This window comes from Sinocyclocheilus anshuiensis, unplaced genomic scaffold (genome assembly GCF_001515605.1).
Source record: "Sinocyclocheilus anshuiensis isolate Anshui unplaced genomic scaffold, SAMN03320099.WGS_v1.1 scaffold328, whole genome shotgun sequence".
NCBI classification, from domain to species: domain Eukaryota; kingdom Metazoa; phylum Chordata; class Actinopteri; order Cypriniformes; family Cyprinidae; genus Sinocyclocheilus; species Sinocyclocheilus anshuiensis.
The window spans coordinates 434741-453274 of record NW_015558621.1 but is presented as its reverse complement, the minus strand read 5'-3'; the positions used below and the strand labels follow the sequence as shown (position 1 = coordinate 453274).

Here is an 18534-nt window from a genome sequence, read left to right as displayed (position 1 = left end):
ATCTGTAGGGGGCGCTGTTGGCCTACTTCTAATTAAATTAAAAGTAAAATAGCCTACACAAATAACATTTAGACTGTGTTTCTGATTAAATAAAGCAGTAATTGATGTCATAAAATCATGAGTATGTTTTGATTTAAAGGTCAGAAGCTATAGCTTACATGAAAAAATCACAAACATGACACTTGTAAATTAAATAATTTTATATATATATACCGATTTATTCATTAATGTGCAATGCGTTTTAATTTTTTTAACAAATCATAAGCTCTAAAAGATTGTCAGAATTTTTCCAACTCTTTTTCTTTAGACAATCTAAAAATGTTAAATCTTAAAATAAAATGTTAGGGTTAACACCACATCTTTCTGGGGAAAAAAAAATGCAGCGATTGATGTATAGTTTATTTATAGTTATTTTCAAAGCTTCAATGTACTGTCCAAAACCCTTCATTATTGTTTATTTAATTCTAACAAACAAGTTCTTGTTAAAAACTAACCAAAATTAAAAATATTTTGCTTATAATTTCTGCACAGGAGAGACTTGGTGTTGTTTCCAAACAAAAGGAAATATATCGGTGTCGGCCAAAATGAGTTGAAAAATATCGGCATATCAGATATCGGCAAAAATCCAATATCGTGCATCCCTAACAATAATGTTACCACTCTAATATGTCTTGTAATATCCGTATGTGCAAAGGTTCTGCATGATCCTCTTGTTCAATATTCTCGGGGTCTCAAATTGATATGGCAATATTGTCGCCATCCTTAACTATACCGGAGCAGACGGAACTTGCTGCTTTGGCAAGGGGCGGGGCAGTACTGAAACACCGTCTAAGCTGTTCGCCAATCACAACGCACTGGGACAGCTAACCAATCACATCACATTTCGTTTTTCGGAAGGCGGGCATTCATCAAACCCGGAACTAATCGAGCCATTTGTGCCAGACTGGGGAGAGAGGTATTGTAATAATGAAAATTATGTGAAAAATAATGCATTTTTCGAACCACCAAGCATGAGAGCATGTTCTAGTACACCTCCAAAACAAAATCAAGACTTTGTAAAATAGCATAATAGGACCCCTTTAATAATAATTCAATATCTAGACTGTCCCCTTAGGTCTAAAATGTATCAAAGGGAAAAAAGTATAGGCTATATTCAATATTTGGGGGGAAAAAAACTGTCTACACTGGCTAAACTGTCTAAAATATCTAACATTTATGTTATTTTATTGAAAATGCCGAAACGTGATTAGTCCTGGAAACAACATTAAAAGCATTGTTTAGCATTGTAATAAAACTGCCAACCAATCAGTAATGTTTTGCATTGTATGCCCTGCATTGTAGAAAAAAAGTTTTAATTATGGCATTACATTATAGTTGTATAATTTCCAGCTTGTCGCAAATTTTCTTTTTATAATGGAAAATATTTTTTTTCTCATTAAAATGTACATATGTACTCAATTTTGAGACATTATCATACTCCTGTGTGACTAATCCAAAACGTACTTGTTTTTGTGAGTATTTGTGTGTAAAGCGTTGGTGTACATCACTCTCTGCTGGGGCCTGATTCTTTTTGCTGCCTGGCATCCTATGGGATTGGAGGTTGTTTGTGTTGCAGGCCAGGCCAAATGGAAGTTGGTTGGCTGCCTCTTGGTTACAAACGTTGTTACCTTAGGCAGCAACTACATGCAAAACAAACCCTTGGCTTAGAGATGGAGAAATAGTGAGGAAATTTGAAAGAGAAAAGCTTGCTTTTCTTGGAAATTATTCCATTTTATTGGAAACACTTTCATCTTGTTTGCTTTGACTAGGGCTGTGCAATTAATCGAAAAACAATTTCGATTTCGATTTTGGCCTCCAATGATTATGAAAATACAATAATCGAGATAAAACGATTATTACGCCCCCATTCCACCTCCTTTTCCAGCGCTGCGCTTTCGTTCCTCCATAAAAGCCCAATTTCACGTGCAAATCAGTAAAATCATGTAACGTGACTTTTGCAAAATGGGACGTGCTTGATTTATATAAGTATATTTATTTATGTTTTTAAAAGCGCAAAAGAGAACTTGCGCTCCACCTCAGGAAGATATATGCGCTCAGAGACGGAACAGAACACAGACATGTAAAGTCATCTTTTAGCTCAAGGTGCATGCCTAAACGGTCAAATACACGCAAAAATGTGTCAAAATGCAGCGCTTAGTGATTATTCATGTAATAAATGAACATAAAGAGTTGAGAATGAAAATACGCGTGTAACGGTAAATTGGATCCGTGTGGCTCTTAAAGTGACAGCGGGCTATTTTCCTGCTGCGACTGTGCGCTTAATATTAATTAAACAACAAAAGACAAATTCAAAATCACACACTGCTCTTGAGTGAAGGACTTTTGTAGCTTTAATAAGAAACAAAAAAGTTTAATTCTTACAGTGAAGACTATGCTGTTTTATTTTACATTTGATTATTCATTTCTGTAGTAGGCTGTAAACTGCTTGAGACTTGCATAAAAAAACATTAAAGCACAGTTTGTTTCATTTGTATCTTTTTATTCTATTGTATTTGTCCTTAGCTTTTTTTATTACTGACAGTTTAATTATTTTCAATCATTTTTAGGACTTTTTGTTTGTTTGTTTGAAATTCCGCTGGTCTCTACAATGTAGATGTCATAGCAACCTTATTTACAGGAAATATATATTTGATATGTATCACTATCTATAAATAAATTACTCATATAAAGTTTTGGTCATATGGCCCACTCATAATCGTGTTAAATAAATTTCGTCTCTTTTTAAATGAGATGTGTTGCATGAAAATGGAAGCAATTTAAATGTCACATTTAATAGCTGTATACATTTTGGGTATTTTTAGGAAAAAAATCAGCTGTCTCTCAGGCCTGACAGTGTATTTTCACAAAGAGGGGTGGGAGCCTGAGGACAGAGAGAAATTAAAATAGCAAAAAGGTCTGTTGAATACCTAATAAAACATGCCTTTATTCTCAAGTCTTTTTCATAGCAAAAGCTAGTAAAATATAGTAGCATTTTGCTTGTGTTTGGGGCTGTCAGTGCACTGTGGAGTTGATGCACAAAACAACTTGCAAGTTTGCCTTTAGATGGCAGAGTGACCGCGAGAAACTCCGTCTCTAACTTGCTACACGGTTTGAAACATTTGTGTGTAGGCAGGTTAACTTTACCTTCTCGCTGTTCCGCGTCTCTTATCTGTTTCTCTATCCTTCACTCAAATGTTTCTATGCTCTGAAGAAGGTTTTCATCCCGGCCATCTCCGTAACCGCCTACTGTGCGTCTGTAATCTCTTCTTATACTCTTCTTTAATCGTACTGTTTTTTTTTTCTTTTCCAGTATATCCTGCTGATCCTCCTGTGTCAATCCTGCATTTTAATTCTGCCTAAATCTGCTTTTTTGATCCTTCTCTTGAGTCTTTATTTCTTTGTTTTCTTTTTGGTGTCTACTTCAATTCTGTTGACAATATAAAAGGATATTTTCCTGCTGCACAATCTTTTTTTTATTCAGCCACCCAACTCTTTACACATTTTCATATTGTATTTATATTGTATTATTTACAACAGAATTATAAACGACTGTTCTTACCATCTAGCGAGGCCACATTGTCCTTTGGCTGGTAGGTCTTAGCAGTCAAGAGTTTGAACAGCGACAATCGTCCTCTTTATTCAAGATAGGAAATTAATAAAGGGCTCAAGGACTTTCTTCTTGATTCTCTATGTCCTTCGACTTAAGTGACCAAAAGTTGCAACCCTTTATTTGTAGGATTTCTTTGAATTGTAGGCACTGAATTATTAAGGATTATATTATCCTTATTATTAAGGATAATATCAACCAGAAAAACCCTAGAATTTTTTTCCAGTGTCAATCAATAGAATCAACATTTTCATCACTTCCGTACAGCAAGAGTATATCCGAGCAGATGATGTGTATTCAGGTTGCAGTGTGCCCTTCAAAGTTGACATCATGTTGATTGTGTTTTCTTGAATGAGGATTGACGGAACACAGGGATGTTGTAACCCCTCATCTTTGGGACCGTGTTATCTGTGAAGAAAACATTTTCAGTAAATTAGAGTGCCAGGACAGGACAGAAGACTTTTATATTCACAGTGTGTCATTTTCTCTTTAAACTTGGCTCGACCTAAAAAGAACTGTATTTCAAAGAATATCAACTCTGAAAATGGTGAAGTCAAGTTCAGTGTGCAGAATTAAGTGGAAAATCTCTTTTACAGACTGCTCTAAGCCATAGCCAGGACCAAAAATGCAAAAATTGTTGCAAACTGGGTCACATTGTTGACAAGACTGAGGTATGGGTGTCTGTTCTGACTCAGTTTTCTGTATTAGGTAAAGACAGCAAGATTTTTTTCCTGCCAGATTTCTGAGAGCAAATAAGCTTTTTTAGGTCTAAAATTAGGCATAGTGTATTTTCATATATTTAGATTTTCGGTTTGAGTGTTTGTAGTTTATGTTTTCAAGAACTACTGCTTTGGGACTGAGCCTCTGAACCAGCAACTGTTAACTCTCTTTGTATCATAGTGTGCTGAATTTGTTTAAATTCCCAAGCCTGACGTGGTTGATTTGTGTTTGTGATGTTGAAAGTCTCCTCTGGGTCCCACTGGCTCCCAGTCTAATTGCTTTTTCATGGTTCAGTCATAGATTGAGAGTGATCAAAAACACTATTGTAGAAATTTAATGCACCATGTGGACGTAGCAGCCAGGTGAAAATGGATCACCGGAGGCCCATAGTACCATGTGTGTGAGGAGACAGGGAGCATTTCCAAAGCACACAGCTAATGTAAAGGGAATTGAGCAGAGGAGGAGTAATAAGGACAAAGAAGGCTAATTAAAATCAATGAACGTATTGGGGAATTTTCGCCAATCAATGCTCTTAGATGGTAGATGACATAACGGCTACTGAGGCAGATGCCTTAAAATGTCTAGCGGGTGTAAAACCAGACAAATATACAGACCGTTGCCCTTCTCTGTTCAACTTTCTCTCTCTGCCTCTCTCTCTCTCGTACGATATAATGGGGCAGTCACATTAGGGAAGAGATTATGATGAGAGATGATAAGAGGTTATATCAGTGATGCTGTCATGCTCGCACTGACCTCCATCCCCAGACATGCTTGAGTAAATGCTGAAAATGGACAGTAATAATGTTCACCTGGAGTAGGGTGGTGCAGTTCCACTGCTCCAGGTTTGTTAATATTGCTGATGGTACAGATGTCCTCAGTTCTTAAAGTTATTAGAATGGTGACAGATCTGTGCTTTTATTTGTATGCCCTTGCATGTTTGAGGGTGAGTGTGTCTGTGTATGTGTGTTCGTGTGCATGCAAATGTGTATGAGCCCATGTCAAACATTTTTACCATCCTGTGCACGTAACCTACCCATCTCTGCCTTTCAATTTCTCATTTGCTGAGCGAGGGAGAGAGAATAGAAAAGAGAGAGAGGGACAGATGGAGGAGTAAAGGAAAGAAGGAAGATTGATGAACCTATTGGAATCAAATTTGGTGGCAGAAATGACTGTCAATCCCAGTATCCACAACAACACATATTCACAGCACTGACACAAAGACAGGCTCACTGGGCTTTGTCTTAGGATCATGAAGGAGCATGAAATCTTAGTGGTCTATCTTGTTCCTCACACAGCTTTGTCATAAAATATTACTCAAGTACATCATGAAATAATTATTCCCCAGCAAATCCAGTTCATTATTAATTCACAACAAGCACTGATAAATAACTCTGTTGTATTGGCTGGCTAACAATGCAAACAACTGGAGAGCTTCATGTTACTGTCTGGTCCCTTGGACATAAAAGCGGTAGACTTGGTTAGTATGACATGATTGGTAGGGCCCTCAGGAATTGTGGTATTTTACTGAACAGCGAGTGACTGTATGTGTGCATGTGACTTACATTGGGGCTACAAAGATAGACGCCGTATTAGCAGAGCATTGGCCGGAGGGCATACTTGTGTGTCAGGATATTTTTCAGTTCCCATATCAGCACATGCCTGTGAAACTAGTGCTATAGGCCTCCAGGCTATAGTGTTGTAGTGATAGTCCACAGCGCAGTTCTGTTTTAAAAAGGTTTCGTCAATGGGACTCTGTGTTCTAGAATTGTAAGTGCTCTAGAATAGTCTACAGTTGTCACATTCAAGAAACGACAGATCTGTCTTTTGCTAATGACGCTTCAAAGCTTCTTTTTAGGAAGCGGTCTAATTCATTGCTCAGTCTACTCGTTGTAATTACCTACTATTCAGTGAAGAAAGGGGAAAAAAATATATAATTGCTACAGAGATGTTTTGACAGTGGAGTACAAACACCTTGATGAGGTGCCTAGGTACCGTTCTCTCTCTCTTTTTTTTTTTTTGCAGTCCGGTGATGTCTCAGATCTTTAACTGCCAGTGTCTCTGCAGTGCTGAATAGTAATATGTGTGTGCATGCGTATGTGTGTATTTCACTCTCTAAGATCTGATGATAATTAGCTAAAGGTAATCAGGGGTAATTCAGCAACGGGATTGAAAATGGCAGGAGACGCAGGGATGTGACCAGCCTCTCAACATACACCCACACACTGCAGCCTTTTAGTATGAACAACCAGGAGCAAAGAGAGGGAGAAGCAGGGATGAGGGGTAAGTGTGACAGGGATGTGTGGATGAGCAGAGAGGGGAACGCACCTTGTTTTTTCCCATATCCCCATTTTCCCTTCTTATTACTGTGTGCTTTCTCTCTCTCTTGGCTCCAGTCCTCTTGGATGTTCACCAGTGCATTTACTGTAATCTGTGAACCATTAATGCATAAATGTCTATACTGATTTATGTCCTTATTATATTCAGTGTTTGTGCACTGAACAGAGCCAGTGGCTTGTGAATGTGATAAAGATGCACTAAAGTGGCACAGGGTGAGAAAGCGAAGAGAGAGGCCTAAAGCATTGAAATAACACAGAACCTTTGAATGTATATGCAACACAAAATCATCAAGGCTTACCATGCATACTTAAAGCTGGTTGCTTTATAGTCGCATAGGGATGCAGAGACAAGGACAGATACAGTGGAACTTGAACTAAGGCATTCATGCTTATATTTCTGTTATGGGTTTTTCTGTGTCATGAAAATATTCTATGACTTTGATTTGTATTTCAGTTCATGCTGGTGTGTTTTGAGTGGCACACCACTGTTGTTAATATTCCTTGCTTTTCTTTATGCCTGATGCCAAGATGTCAGCATGACTGTACTGTAATTCATAAGGTGCAAAGAAGATGCATGAATGGACTTGAATACCTACAGAAAGTGGAGAATGAATTAGCTTTATTTACCTTTTCTTAATCATGAAAGATGGAGTCAAATGCGGCAGCATGATGGTTGTGCAGTTGGATTAGTACATCTGCACCTGCAACATGCAAATGAACCCCAACCCCTCATATAAACTCTGACAGTGTTAGCTCCACATCTCATCTGTCTATAAAATGTGTACTAAACAGTCATCTCATAAAAAATCATTTGAATGGACAAGACATAATGTTCTTGACCCTGAAGTTTTAACAGAGCATTTTAAGACCCTTGGCTTGATGAGAAATATGCTCTTGTATTGAGTTTGTTGTTCATTGTTGTCTGAATACAGAAAATAAGATGTTATGAATCACCTCATAAATTAAATGCATTTAGACATTTCCAGGGAGAACATTGTTCAAATTCTCTCTTTTCCTTTTGAGATAACTGACTTTACTATATAGCCTAAACACTAAACATTAAGGGTGTACTCACACTAGGCGTTTTGAACGGTTCGGTTGGGCTCGGTACGCATGCAGTGTGAGCGCTAACCGCGCCGGAGCACGGATCAAATACTGTTTTGTGTGCGCTACTGTCATCATTACGACCGCAAACATATACTATTACTACTACTACACTACACTTTTCAATTAATTTAATTCAATCAAGTATATTTAGGTTTATAATGGCTCTGGTTCTCACCTTATTGATGAACAGGAAATGTATTTTGCGAGTAAAGCTGCAAATTATTTAATTAACGTCAGCTGATACATACAATCGAAAATCAATGCACAACATAAATTATAAATTAATTATTAATTATTCTACCGAATATTAGCGAAAGTGGTTTTCTCCGTTATCTCGCACATGACATAAGCGTGCTCCGGCCCGGAAAGTTTAGTGCAAGTGTGAGTGCCGGCCAGTGGGGGAGTGGGGAGGGGGGATAATCGCGCTTGGGCTCGGTTCAAAGCAACCGTGCCTAGTGTGAGTACACCCTAAATTTTATGCAGTATTTTGTTACTGAAATCATTTATGCTTTTTTTGCCTTCTTTCTACATTTCACCACTCATTTTTTTTCTCTCTGTCATGATCCCTAATGAACAGGTAAATGCTACATTTTTCCAGAAGTCTTTTAGTCTATTTTTCCTCTTTCAGATTCATCCTTCTTTTATTTTTTAGAGGAAATGTTATTATTGCCATCACATTTCTAAGATTGCCATATATAATGTTTACTTTTCTTGAGGTGGGTATATCATAAATATTGTAAATATATGACATACATTTGTCATTGTCACTACTTCCAGCCATTTTCCTTTCTTCACTTGTCTTCTCATTTGTTTACATTTATTAATTTATTTTGTTTTCCAGTCTCCCTTCCCATTTGTGATCCCAATATTTTTATGCCAATATACAATCCACCCTTCCGGCTGGATGAGATGGGCTTTTATTAGAATTATACTTGAACACTGACATACATATGTAAATCATTTTCTGGTGAAGTTACACAGATGCTTTTCAACTAGCTTCTCTTTCTCTTTCAAATAGCATTCCTTCCTTGCATGACCATGTCACTCCTATATCTCCTTTGCCCTTTTATTCTTTTTTTCTTATGCTCCCAGTTTCTTTGTAAATGATGCAGTCACTGGAAATAAGCAGACAATTTAAGTGCTGGATACTTCACTGCTCTATTTCTCTCTGTCTTCAAGCACACACACACACACACACACACACACACACACACAATCACACACAATCACATACAAACAACCAATCATACCTCTTGCTGTCCTTCAGCCAGTGCTTATGAACATCAAACACAAACACTCAAAAGCAGAGCGTGTACATGGGAAGAAAAATAATTAGGTTTGTCTGAATTTGACTTAATGTGGGTAAATTTCTCTTATCAGCATTTCACATAGCAAGAAAGAGCAAAATGTCATAATAAACAACCCCCACTGTGTGGTGAATAAAAAGTGGCACTTTTTATATAAAGACAATTCATGCATTTAGGTCAGTGAACAAAGTTGCCCACATGTTCGACAAACCCCACTCACCGAGCAGAGTGAAACGAACCATGTTCAGAAGCGATCTCTACTAAGCTGAGCAGTGTTTGGCTTCCTATGGGAGGCCTGTGCATTTGTTTTTTTTTATAGCTAATTTAAAGCCAAACTGCAAGGCACCATGCCGTGCTCAAACACATACATGCATTTATGCGCTCTTCCCACACTACATTGTATCACTTTAAGTAACTGAGCACAAATATAAAAAGTTGTAGCTCTGGTTGAATGGGTCTCTCTGCATGTAAATTATAAATGAGCTGTAATGATTTAACAAGCATGTGTTTGATAAGCTATGTAATTTCAATGAAGGCTGCAGGGTTTAAATGGACGTGCTTTAAAATCAAAGCACAGTCTATAGGCATGCTTTATGTCAGTTGTGGCGTAGATCGCAAGTGATTTTATATGTCCGGATTTACTCCGTTAACCTGCCACATGCTAAAATTAGCAGCACTTCAAAACTAGTTGCATTATCAAAGCCTATTTCAGAGCTTGCAGCTGGTTTTCGCGTGGAATAATAAAATCCATCTATTCAGACTCTTCCGGGCCCCTTTCAGACCTTGTCCAATTATCTAGAGCTACATTCACTTAATTCATATCGCCTCCATTTCATCGATTCTAGAGCTATACAAGCAACTCTTTGAGACCCATTTTACCTATAAACTCTGCCTGCCCCAGACACAATCTCCTCTATCATACTTCTTTTCAGACACCGCTGTCTTTTCTTGACTTGTTCACGGCAGGCGAGGCACATCTAGAGATCTGTGTCCAACAGAAGAGCATTTGATTGAGGCGAAATAAAAAATTACTGTGTCAATGACCAAAACGGCCACATTGATTAATAAATGACACTGACGTAGGTCCTGTGTCTATGACAACCCTGGCCTGGCAGAGGATAAGACAAAACACTCATTGTTGTGTGAGTACTGTTCCCTCTCCAGAGAGCAAGACGAGTCTGACTTCTTTAAAAAGGACATTACTAAGAGCTCAGAGCTCTCTCGAGCTGTGCATCAATCTCCTTACTGTAATATATAATTAATCAATAACTTACGAATTATGATTCAGTTGGAGTCTTTTATAAGATTAGAGTAAGTGGATTAAAAGAAGAGTATTGGTGTCATAACCTTGTTCAGATTTTTCAGAAGTGGTTTGATTGTGATCATTGATGTTGTGTAAACATTCAGTTTCTGGCATTATGAAAAGAAAGCACTTAAAAAATGGGGGGGAAATTAAAATGCTTGATGTAGTGCAACATGTTTGCCATGTTATGTTCATGTTGCCCCTGGTTTAAAGGGAATGATTTAAAATATGAATCACCAATTGTACCAGTTTATTTCATTTCTATTTTGTTCTGTTGTATTTATTGTTTGTAATTGTTTTTATTTTATCCCTGACTGTTTACTTGCTTTCAATAATTATTTGAATATTTTTTTTTACTTTCATTAGTTAATGTACTGTTAGTAGATATTGGTGTAGAGAATTATGACACTGGTTCTGTATGTTAATAATGATGAAAACAAAAAACAATTATATCATGATATGTTTTGTTATAGTGTAAAAAACTACTCATATTGATATATCATGATGATGATCATATTACCCACCCCTAACTGCAGGTAAGTTACAGGGTTATTGAACAACCATTCTCACCAAAACTGTACAGAGATCATTTTCACCTGAGTCAGATCACCACCATGCATGTATTTATGCATTGCAAGCAGCAATAATTTTCAAAAACTGCAAAGCACAATTTGTAACTTTGTGGTCGTGAGCACTGAGTAAAAGCTCCAGATTACAAGTGTTTGGTAATGCTAGGGAGACTGGGAAATGAAGTGTGAGATTATTACAGCTGCCAGGCTAGAAAACATGAGCGAACACTGTATTATTGCAGTTTTAGAAGTACTTGCATATTGAATGGACACTCTAACGCCATACCAAAAGACTGCATAATTGTTCCTGCTCTGAATGTAGTGCCAGGGTGAGAGGAATTATTATTGGTATTATTTGTGTGTTGTTTGCCATTTTGTTCTACAAACAACAAAAAACCTTTCTAGTACCCAATATCTGATGGAATATAAGTTGCTCTAGCAACAGTGGTGATAGTTAGATCATGAATTGCTCAGTCTGTCGGTCAGCCTCAAAACACTCACCAGTAACAGGCACATCTCATTTTTTCCTCTATTCTTTACTGCCATGCAGTTTTTGTATGCAAAGTGCATTAGATGTTTTGATGCAAACCTTAGTGGCTTTGACAAAACAATTCATTAGAAAGGCTATGGTCAATAATTTATAGTGAAATAGCTGTAATAAAAATGACCATGTAGAAAGCTCATAGCTTGTGTCTGTTTATTTATCTGTTTTTACATTTTCCACTATTGCTAACAATCATTTTGGTGTACTCTACGTGACTTACGCCTGTGTACACCTGTGCTCCTATTATTATTTTCTCTAATACATGGAAACATATATAGAAAAGTAGTCAGTTGTGAAGCTGCTTTATCCCTATTGTAATTTGTAGTGCTGTTTTTATCATGCAACCCACTGCAGAGTGACCCCACTGACACACACGCCACTCTCACAGGCCCAACTGTGAATGATAAAACAACTAGAGCTGCTGCCAAGAGATCTGCCAGTGCTTTTTACAGATAGTTTAAGCTGTATCTGCATTGAAAACAAAAACAAATCATTATCTGAAAATATAGAGAATTTGTTCATATCTAAGCTTTGTGTTTGGTTTCTTAAATGTAAATGATGTTACTATGTATCACATTTTTTCATATGTTTGTTTTGGTCATTTTCAGATAGTTTCAACAGAAAGGGGAAAAAAATAGAACAACCAGATTTAATCTCTCATGAATTTTCTCTTACTGAGCTGTGTTGCACTCAGCCTCTTGCTCTCTTTCTTTCATTGCTCATCTGCATTTGACCACCATGTTAATCTGCGTTAGAGTTGATGTACTCTAAATCTATGTAATCTGCTGTGTGTGAGTGGAGTTGGGTCTGAAGTACTGTGCTAATCCCAAATGTCTCACTCTTGATGTAGCTTGTGTTTTGTGACCACAAGATGGACTTTGGTGGATCACTTGAGCTGCTTGAATTTGACAAGATTTTCTATTGTTCATTTTTTTTTTTATGTATAGATTGTTTTATGCAATAAAAATATTAATGCATACCTCAAAGGTGCTTATGTAAAAGAAAAGAAGTGTAAGTGTAGTTGTGGTGGTACTCTTGTAATTAAAAAGGTTTTGGGGTTGCTGGGCCTGTGTTAGAAGGGGTGTGTGTGCGCATGATGCAGGCCTTGCTGTACTTCTCTCATGCAGTGTAAAGTGTGTTTGTTACATACTGGCCCCACTGTTTTGGCACAGCTATGGACTCATGCTGGTGACTCTACAAAACCCCCACTGTTTCCTGGCTGTCACCAACAGGGCAGGGAAAAAAGATGAGAAATAAGGAATTATGATAAAATATAGAAGTGTTGCCACCATACACACACATGCGCTCTCCCTCACTCTGCACTTACTGCACCTTCAGAAATCAAGATGATTTCCCTGAAGATTTACTGAGGAGTGCCTTTGGCTTTCATAAATAAGATGCAACCCAAAACTGCAATTCCCTATTTCTTTCTTTCTTTCATTGCACAGATGTCTGTCTGTTATTGAAAAACTAGATAGAGGTAAAAGGAGAACTTTACTGTGAACATTAATTTGAACAACAGGAGATATCCATAGAAAAACATAAAAGTGAGTCATAACTCAAGCATCGTGTTCTCATTTACAACCGTTATAAAATGCGTTCTGATTTGTCTGATCTCAGTTGAAATCACATAGGGCAATGTCTGTAATCTGTGCCATAAAGATGTCTTTTAATATCCAGTGATATTATTAGATGTCCTGGAGTACATGGTCTTTATACCGATTATGAGAGAAAGTACAGTAAGTGCCATATGTGCAAATACACGCTCAAAAACGGATGCACTAACTCTTGTGCAAACCCTGCACCAGGGTTGAAAGTACAAAAACAAATGCAAATCACCAGATTGTATAGCTACCGGCATTTAAATGGACATCAAGAGCAAACAAGCGCTTTTAGGCACTATACACAGTCGCATACGTTTAATAACAGGTCATTAAAATAAATGAGTGAGAGTCCCAATCCAGGATCTTAATTCAAAGCGCCTGCATTTAAATCCTGTGTGACTGCCGCCTCAGACTGATTAAATAGTCGCTTAAGAGCAAACAAATGAAAGACAAATTACAGGCTACGCATTCAGTCAGAATATATCAGTATACTCTAAACAGCGCTTATAATGTGCATAAAAAACATATTTATTCCTCATTTCAGTTGAAGTCAGAGTTGAGCAGAACAGAAAATAAATGTACCTAAGCGGTCTCAGTCTGACCGTTGGTAACAAGTAGCTTATAGGAAGAAGTGTTTTGAGCAACATACCTCAGTCTGGGTAAACGGCATCTTTCCTTCGTTTATATTCTGAGAAATGTTGATCTTCTTCTTGTCTAGACCGTGTGTTTTCAATGGTTTTGACTTGTCCCGTTCTCTGTGTTTTTAACTGTCTCAGTCTTCAGTCAGGCAGGCTCGCTGTGACCGTAGCGCGCGCTCAGACTCTCTCTCTCTCCTGTCACTCAGAGCGATGCGCCTCGCGCTCTCTCTCTCTTTCGCGCCACTCCACCCCTTCATCTCCTCAGCGGAGTGACGGATTTTAACATAGATCACTTACGAACAAAACAACATCCATTTTTCAATAGGTTAACATCCATTTTTATAATAGTCATATATATTACGTTAAGCCATATATAAAATTATTTAAAATGTCGAAATATATATAGCCTATATTATGCGTATGCGTTTGTAAACCTAACAGTATATACGCGTGCGTTTGTGTTATTTATATATATTTAGGCCGATATGTGTGTGTGTGTTATGTAGGCCTATATGTAAATTAAAATATAACCATATTCTATGAACATTTCAGACTCTCTCTCTCTCCTGTCACTCAGAGCGATGCGCCTCGCGCTCTCTCTCTCTTTCGCGCCACTCCACCCCTTCATCTCCTCAGCGGAGTGACGGATTTTAACATAGATCACTTACGAACAAAACAACATCCATTTTTCAATAGGATATAGTCATATATATTACGTTAAGCCATATATAAAATTATTAAAAATGTCGAAATATATATAGCCTATATATGCGTATGCGTTTGTAAACCTAACAGTATATACGCGTGTGTTTGTGTTATTTATATATATTTAGGCCGATATGTGTGTGTGTGTTATGTAGGCCTATATGTACATTAAAATATAACCATATTCTATGAACATTCATTTTTATTAAATAAATAATTATAATAAAAACCCTACCAGCGAAGTTCAAACTTTAATGTGCACCTTCACCACATCTGGCAACTCTATACATTTAAAATAATAAATTTTCGCCAGGTATTACACTCCAAGCATTTTCTTTAGCGGGCGTCTTGGTGTTTGATCACTCACATACATAAACCATGTAACCTTGCATTTCTAAATAAACTTACCAGCCTGGTTATACATTGACAATGTATAATTTATGGAATGTTTACTTTTTCACTGAGACTTTGATTCATCTTTTGAATAATGGGATTCTGTGCAGCATCATCAGTGTTGTTTTTTGTGGTTTTGTCATATTAAATTTTAATGCATGGCATGCAGTTTGCTGTTAGGGCTTCCCTCTACTGCATGTGACTGTGAGGCAGTGTGCATGTCCTGAGCTATCAGTGCACTGAACTGTGAGTAGGATTGACTTTAGTAAATAAAATGTTTATGAAGCTGTCCTCCTGAGAGGAGGTTTGCGTAATGTACAGTAGGCTACATGTGTGTTCGTATGTTTATGAATGCAATGGTTCGCACAAGCCAAGGTGTCTGCAGGGTTCTGGAGTGTCAGACATTAAGGACATCTGTTCAGACATACACACGACGTCTCTCTCTCTCTGGTTTCACCCCCTCTCCCTGGTGGCAGGCTATTTCAGAAACACAGACTTCCGTTCCACACACTTGACCATCACCTTTTCTGTATACCCATGCTTGTTGTATTTGTATGACTAATAAATGGGTACAGTAAATACTTATTCCTTGTAAATACTTAGTTTTTATAGGGCTGTTGATTTGACATGCTAATTTGGTGAGATTAATTATGGAAAAAAGAATGCATTAAAATTATTTAACGCATTGAAGACAGCCCACCCTGGCCCAGACCGGTTTGTCATTCTTGTACATTGCAGACAGTTTTTAAAGAACATGATGCAGGACAAGCGACTGACTACATGAGGTATATTAGGATGCAGTTATATGCCCATAAAATTCAAGATGTGAGGGCAAAAAATGCACCTGTATGGGTTTTTTTAACTTATATTTATATCATATGATATACGTAGTTTAGCAATATCACACGAGCAAGTTTGCTGTTTATTTTTTTTTCTCAAATGTATATTGCAAAAGTGATATACAATAGTTCAACAAACAAGAAGTTAATCTTGTGTTTCATTGTAGGCACAGAATTGTCAATATTGTCTGTTTTGCTCATTTTCACCAATGAAAACCCATGTTTATTATATATGGAATGTTGAATCAAGTATTCCTTTCTAAACCTTGTTTGTTCACTGCTTTTCTTAACTAACACAATAATGACTTTAAATGATATTTTAGGGGGTAATTTATCAGCCAAAAATTGATATGATGTCATGTCATTAATTAGATGAAAAATTATAATCACTTGACAGCCGTATTAGCTTTTATAAGTACTTATACTTTTTATTCTTTTTACTTATTTTAAGCCATTAATAAAAAAAATTAAATAAAAAAACCCAAACAAATGTTTAGTCGTGTATAAACCCTTTTTTCAGGAAAAAAAGAAAAATGAGAGCTAGAACTTTTCTGTCAGCTCCTCTAATTAATGCATTTATTATAAAAAGCAAAAAACCCACTCTCAATTGTTCTCTGTCTTGTGTATTATGATGCAAACTCATGCTGTGCTGTTTTCTTGAAGAAAAAAAAAAAATTTTTTCTCTTTTGTTCTTTTCAGCTTTTCATTTAGTGTTTCCGTACCTGTGTTGTTGCACATTCTTGATCCCTCTGTACCTCCCAGCTTTTATCTCTCGCTTTCTCTGTCTGCCTCTCCTCCACGTCCGTCCCTCCTCTCACCCCCAACCTTCTGTTGAACTTTTTTTTGATTCTCAGCTATTCGTCCTTTTGTTTTTGTTTTTCTAATTCCTCTCTGTGATCCTAATCCGCCCGTAAACTCTCATCATTGGCGTATAATATTGCCTCTTGCTGTGTGCTTTGCTGTGTGAAGTCGAATTGACACTAAGAATCAGCACTGTATTTTTGTTTACAATCCCAACCTCGGTATTGATGTTCATGGACATTGTTTTCATCGCAGATCCATTTCATCCTGCCTGAAAGGAGTTGTTACAGTTCTGAATAAGAAGATTGCATTTTGTGAACACATTCCCGCATACAATCTCATCATGTCAATATGCCTCACAGAGTTGTGTGTGTGTGTGTGTGTGTGTGTGTGTGTGTGTGTGTGAACATCATCATCTCTATGGTACTACTGTCACCCTTCCCCTGGGTAAGACACTGCACACAGGGTTTAAGCAGATGGCAAATCATATTGCCTCTTGCTGTGTGCTTTGCTGTGTGAAGTCGAATTGACACTAAGAATCAGCACTGTATTTTTGTTTACAATCCCAACCTCGGTATTGATGTTCATGGACATTGTTTTCATCGCAGATCCATTTCATCCTGCCTGAAAGGAATTGTTACAGTTCTGAATAAGAAGATTGTATTTTGTGAACACATTCCCGCATACAATCTCATCATGTCAGTATGCCTCACAGAGTCGTGTGTGTGTGTGTGTGTGTGTGAACATCATCATCTCTATGGTACTACTGTCACCCTTCCCCTGGGTAAGACACTGCACACAGGGTTTAAGCAGATGGCAAATCTCTCTCCCTGGGGTATCATCAACTTACAGCCTTCGCTCATTCTCTCTCCCACTGTTTTGCTCTCTGTCCTTCCTCGTGCATATCTGATCCCTTTTTCTTCTCACTAGTAGTTTTTTTTCTCTGACAGACAGGAGAGAAAGGGACATCCACTTGCAAATGACATCTTTCCTGCTCCGTCTCTCCTGTCTCTATCTTCTCGTCTGTCTCCGTCTCTCCTCCTTTGCCCTCCCTGTAATTAACTAGGTTTCAGTAACAAACCTTTGGGCTTTGGGGTTGCTATGGTTACCGCTCTCTCCATACTGTTTTCTGTTTGTCAGTCTATCTCTGTTGCTAAATTGTGCGTGTGTGTGTGTTTGTCCTTTTTTTCAGTGGCTGTGTGTCTATTCGATTGTGTTTGTCTGGGCTTACATTAACTCCATCTGGTAAATTATTTGTTGGCTCATAAGCTCGTCACTTATCATACGGTTTAATGTTAACGTGTGCAGAGGTGTAATGAATTTTAAATGGGAAAAAATAATCAGTAATCTTATTGCTCATTTGTGTTTTAACTTCCCTGTCTGATCATGAAACAATGTTGTTTCAGTGCTGCTTTGTTGTGCAACCAGCCTCGTACTTGAACTCAAATGCTCAGCCCTGTTGTGAACAGATGCAATTTTTCCTTTTTATTGAAATTAATACTGATAGACAAAAACTATATGTATATATTGTCTATCATTTAGGTCTTGTAATGAAAAAGCAGCTCTGTATCTACAAGTTTAATTTGTAAAATTGAATAAAGGCTTTCATTTCACCCATGACACAGGTTCAAGACCCTGCTTTTTACTGAATTGATGGACATGTCAATTAGCACTTTGGATAACCAGGTTTACGGCTGCGTTTTGCTTAGTTTACTAAGCAAGCAGAAAACTAAGGCATCTATACAGTCTGACAAAGGAGCTTAACATTTAAAGGGGTCATATAATGAGAAATATTTATGTATGTATGTATTTAATATAATATAATATAATATATTTATATTATATTATATATGAAAAGTGTATATACATCACCTTTCTGTTTGGGGTCAGGAAGATTTTTTTTAAACTAATTCATATTTCATATTTTTTGTTAGCAAGGACACATTTGTCAGAAGTCACAGTAAATATGTTTAATTATTAGCCAGCACAACTGTTTTCAATATTGATGATAGTAAGAAATAT

At 37.3% G+C, this 18534-nt stretch overlaps 1 protein-coding gene across 1 annotated transcript in view; it reads left to right on the top strand.

The window, feature by feature from the left end:
* LOC107680663 (mono-ADP ribosylhydrolase 1) overlaps positions 1-18534 on the top strand; it is a 59541-nt gene that overhangs the window by 21820 nt on the left and 19187 nt on the right. The window lies entirely within an intron of this gene.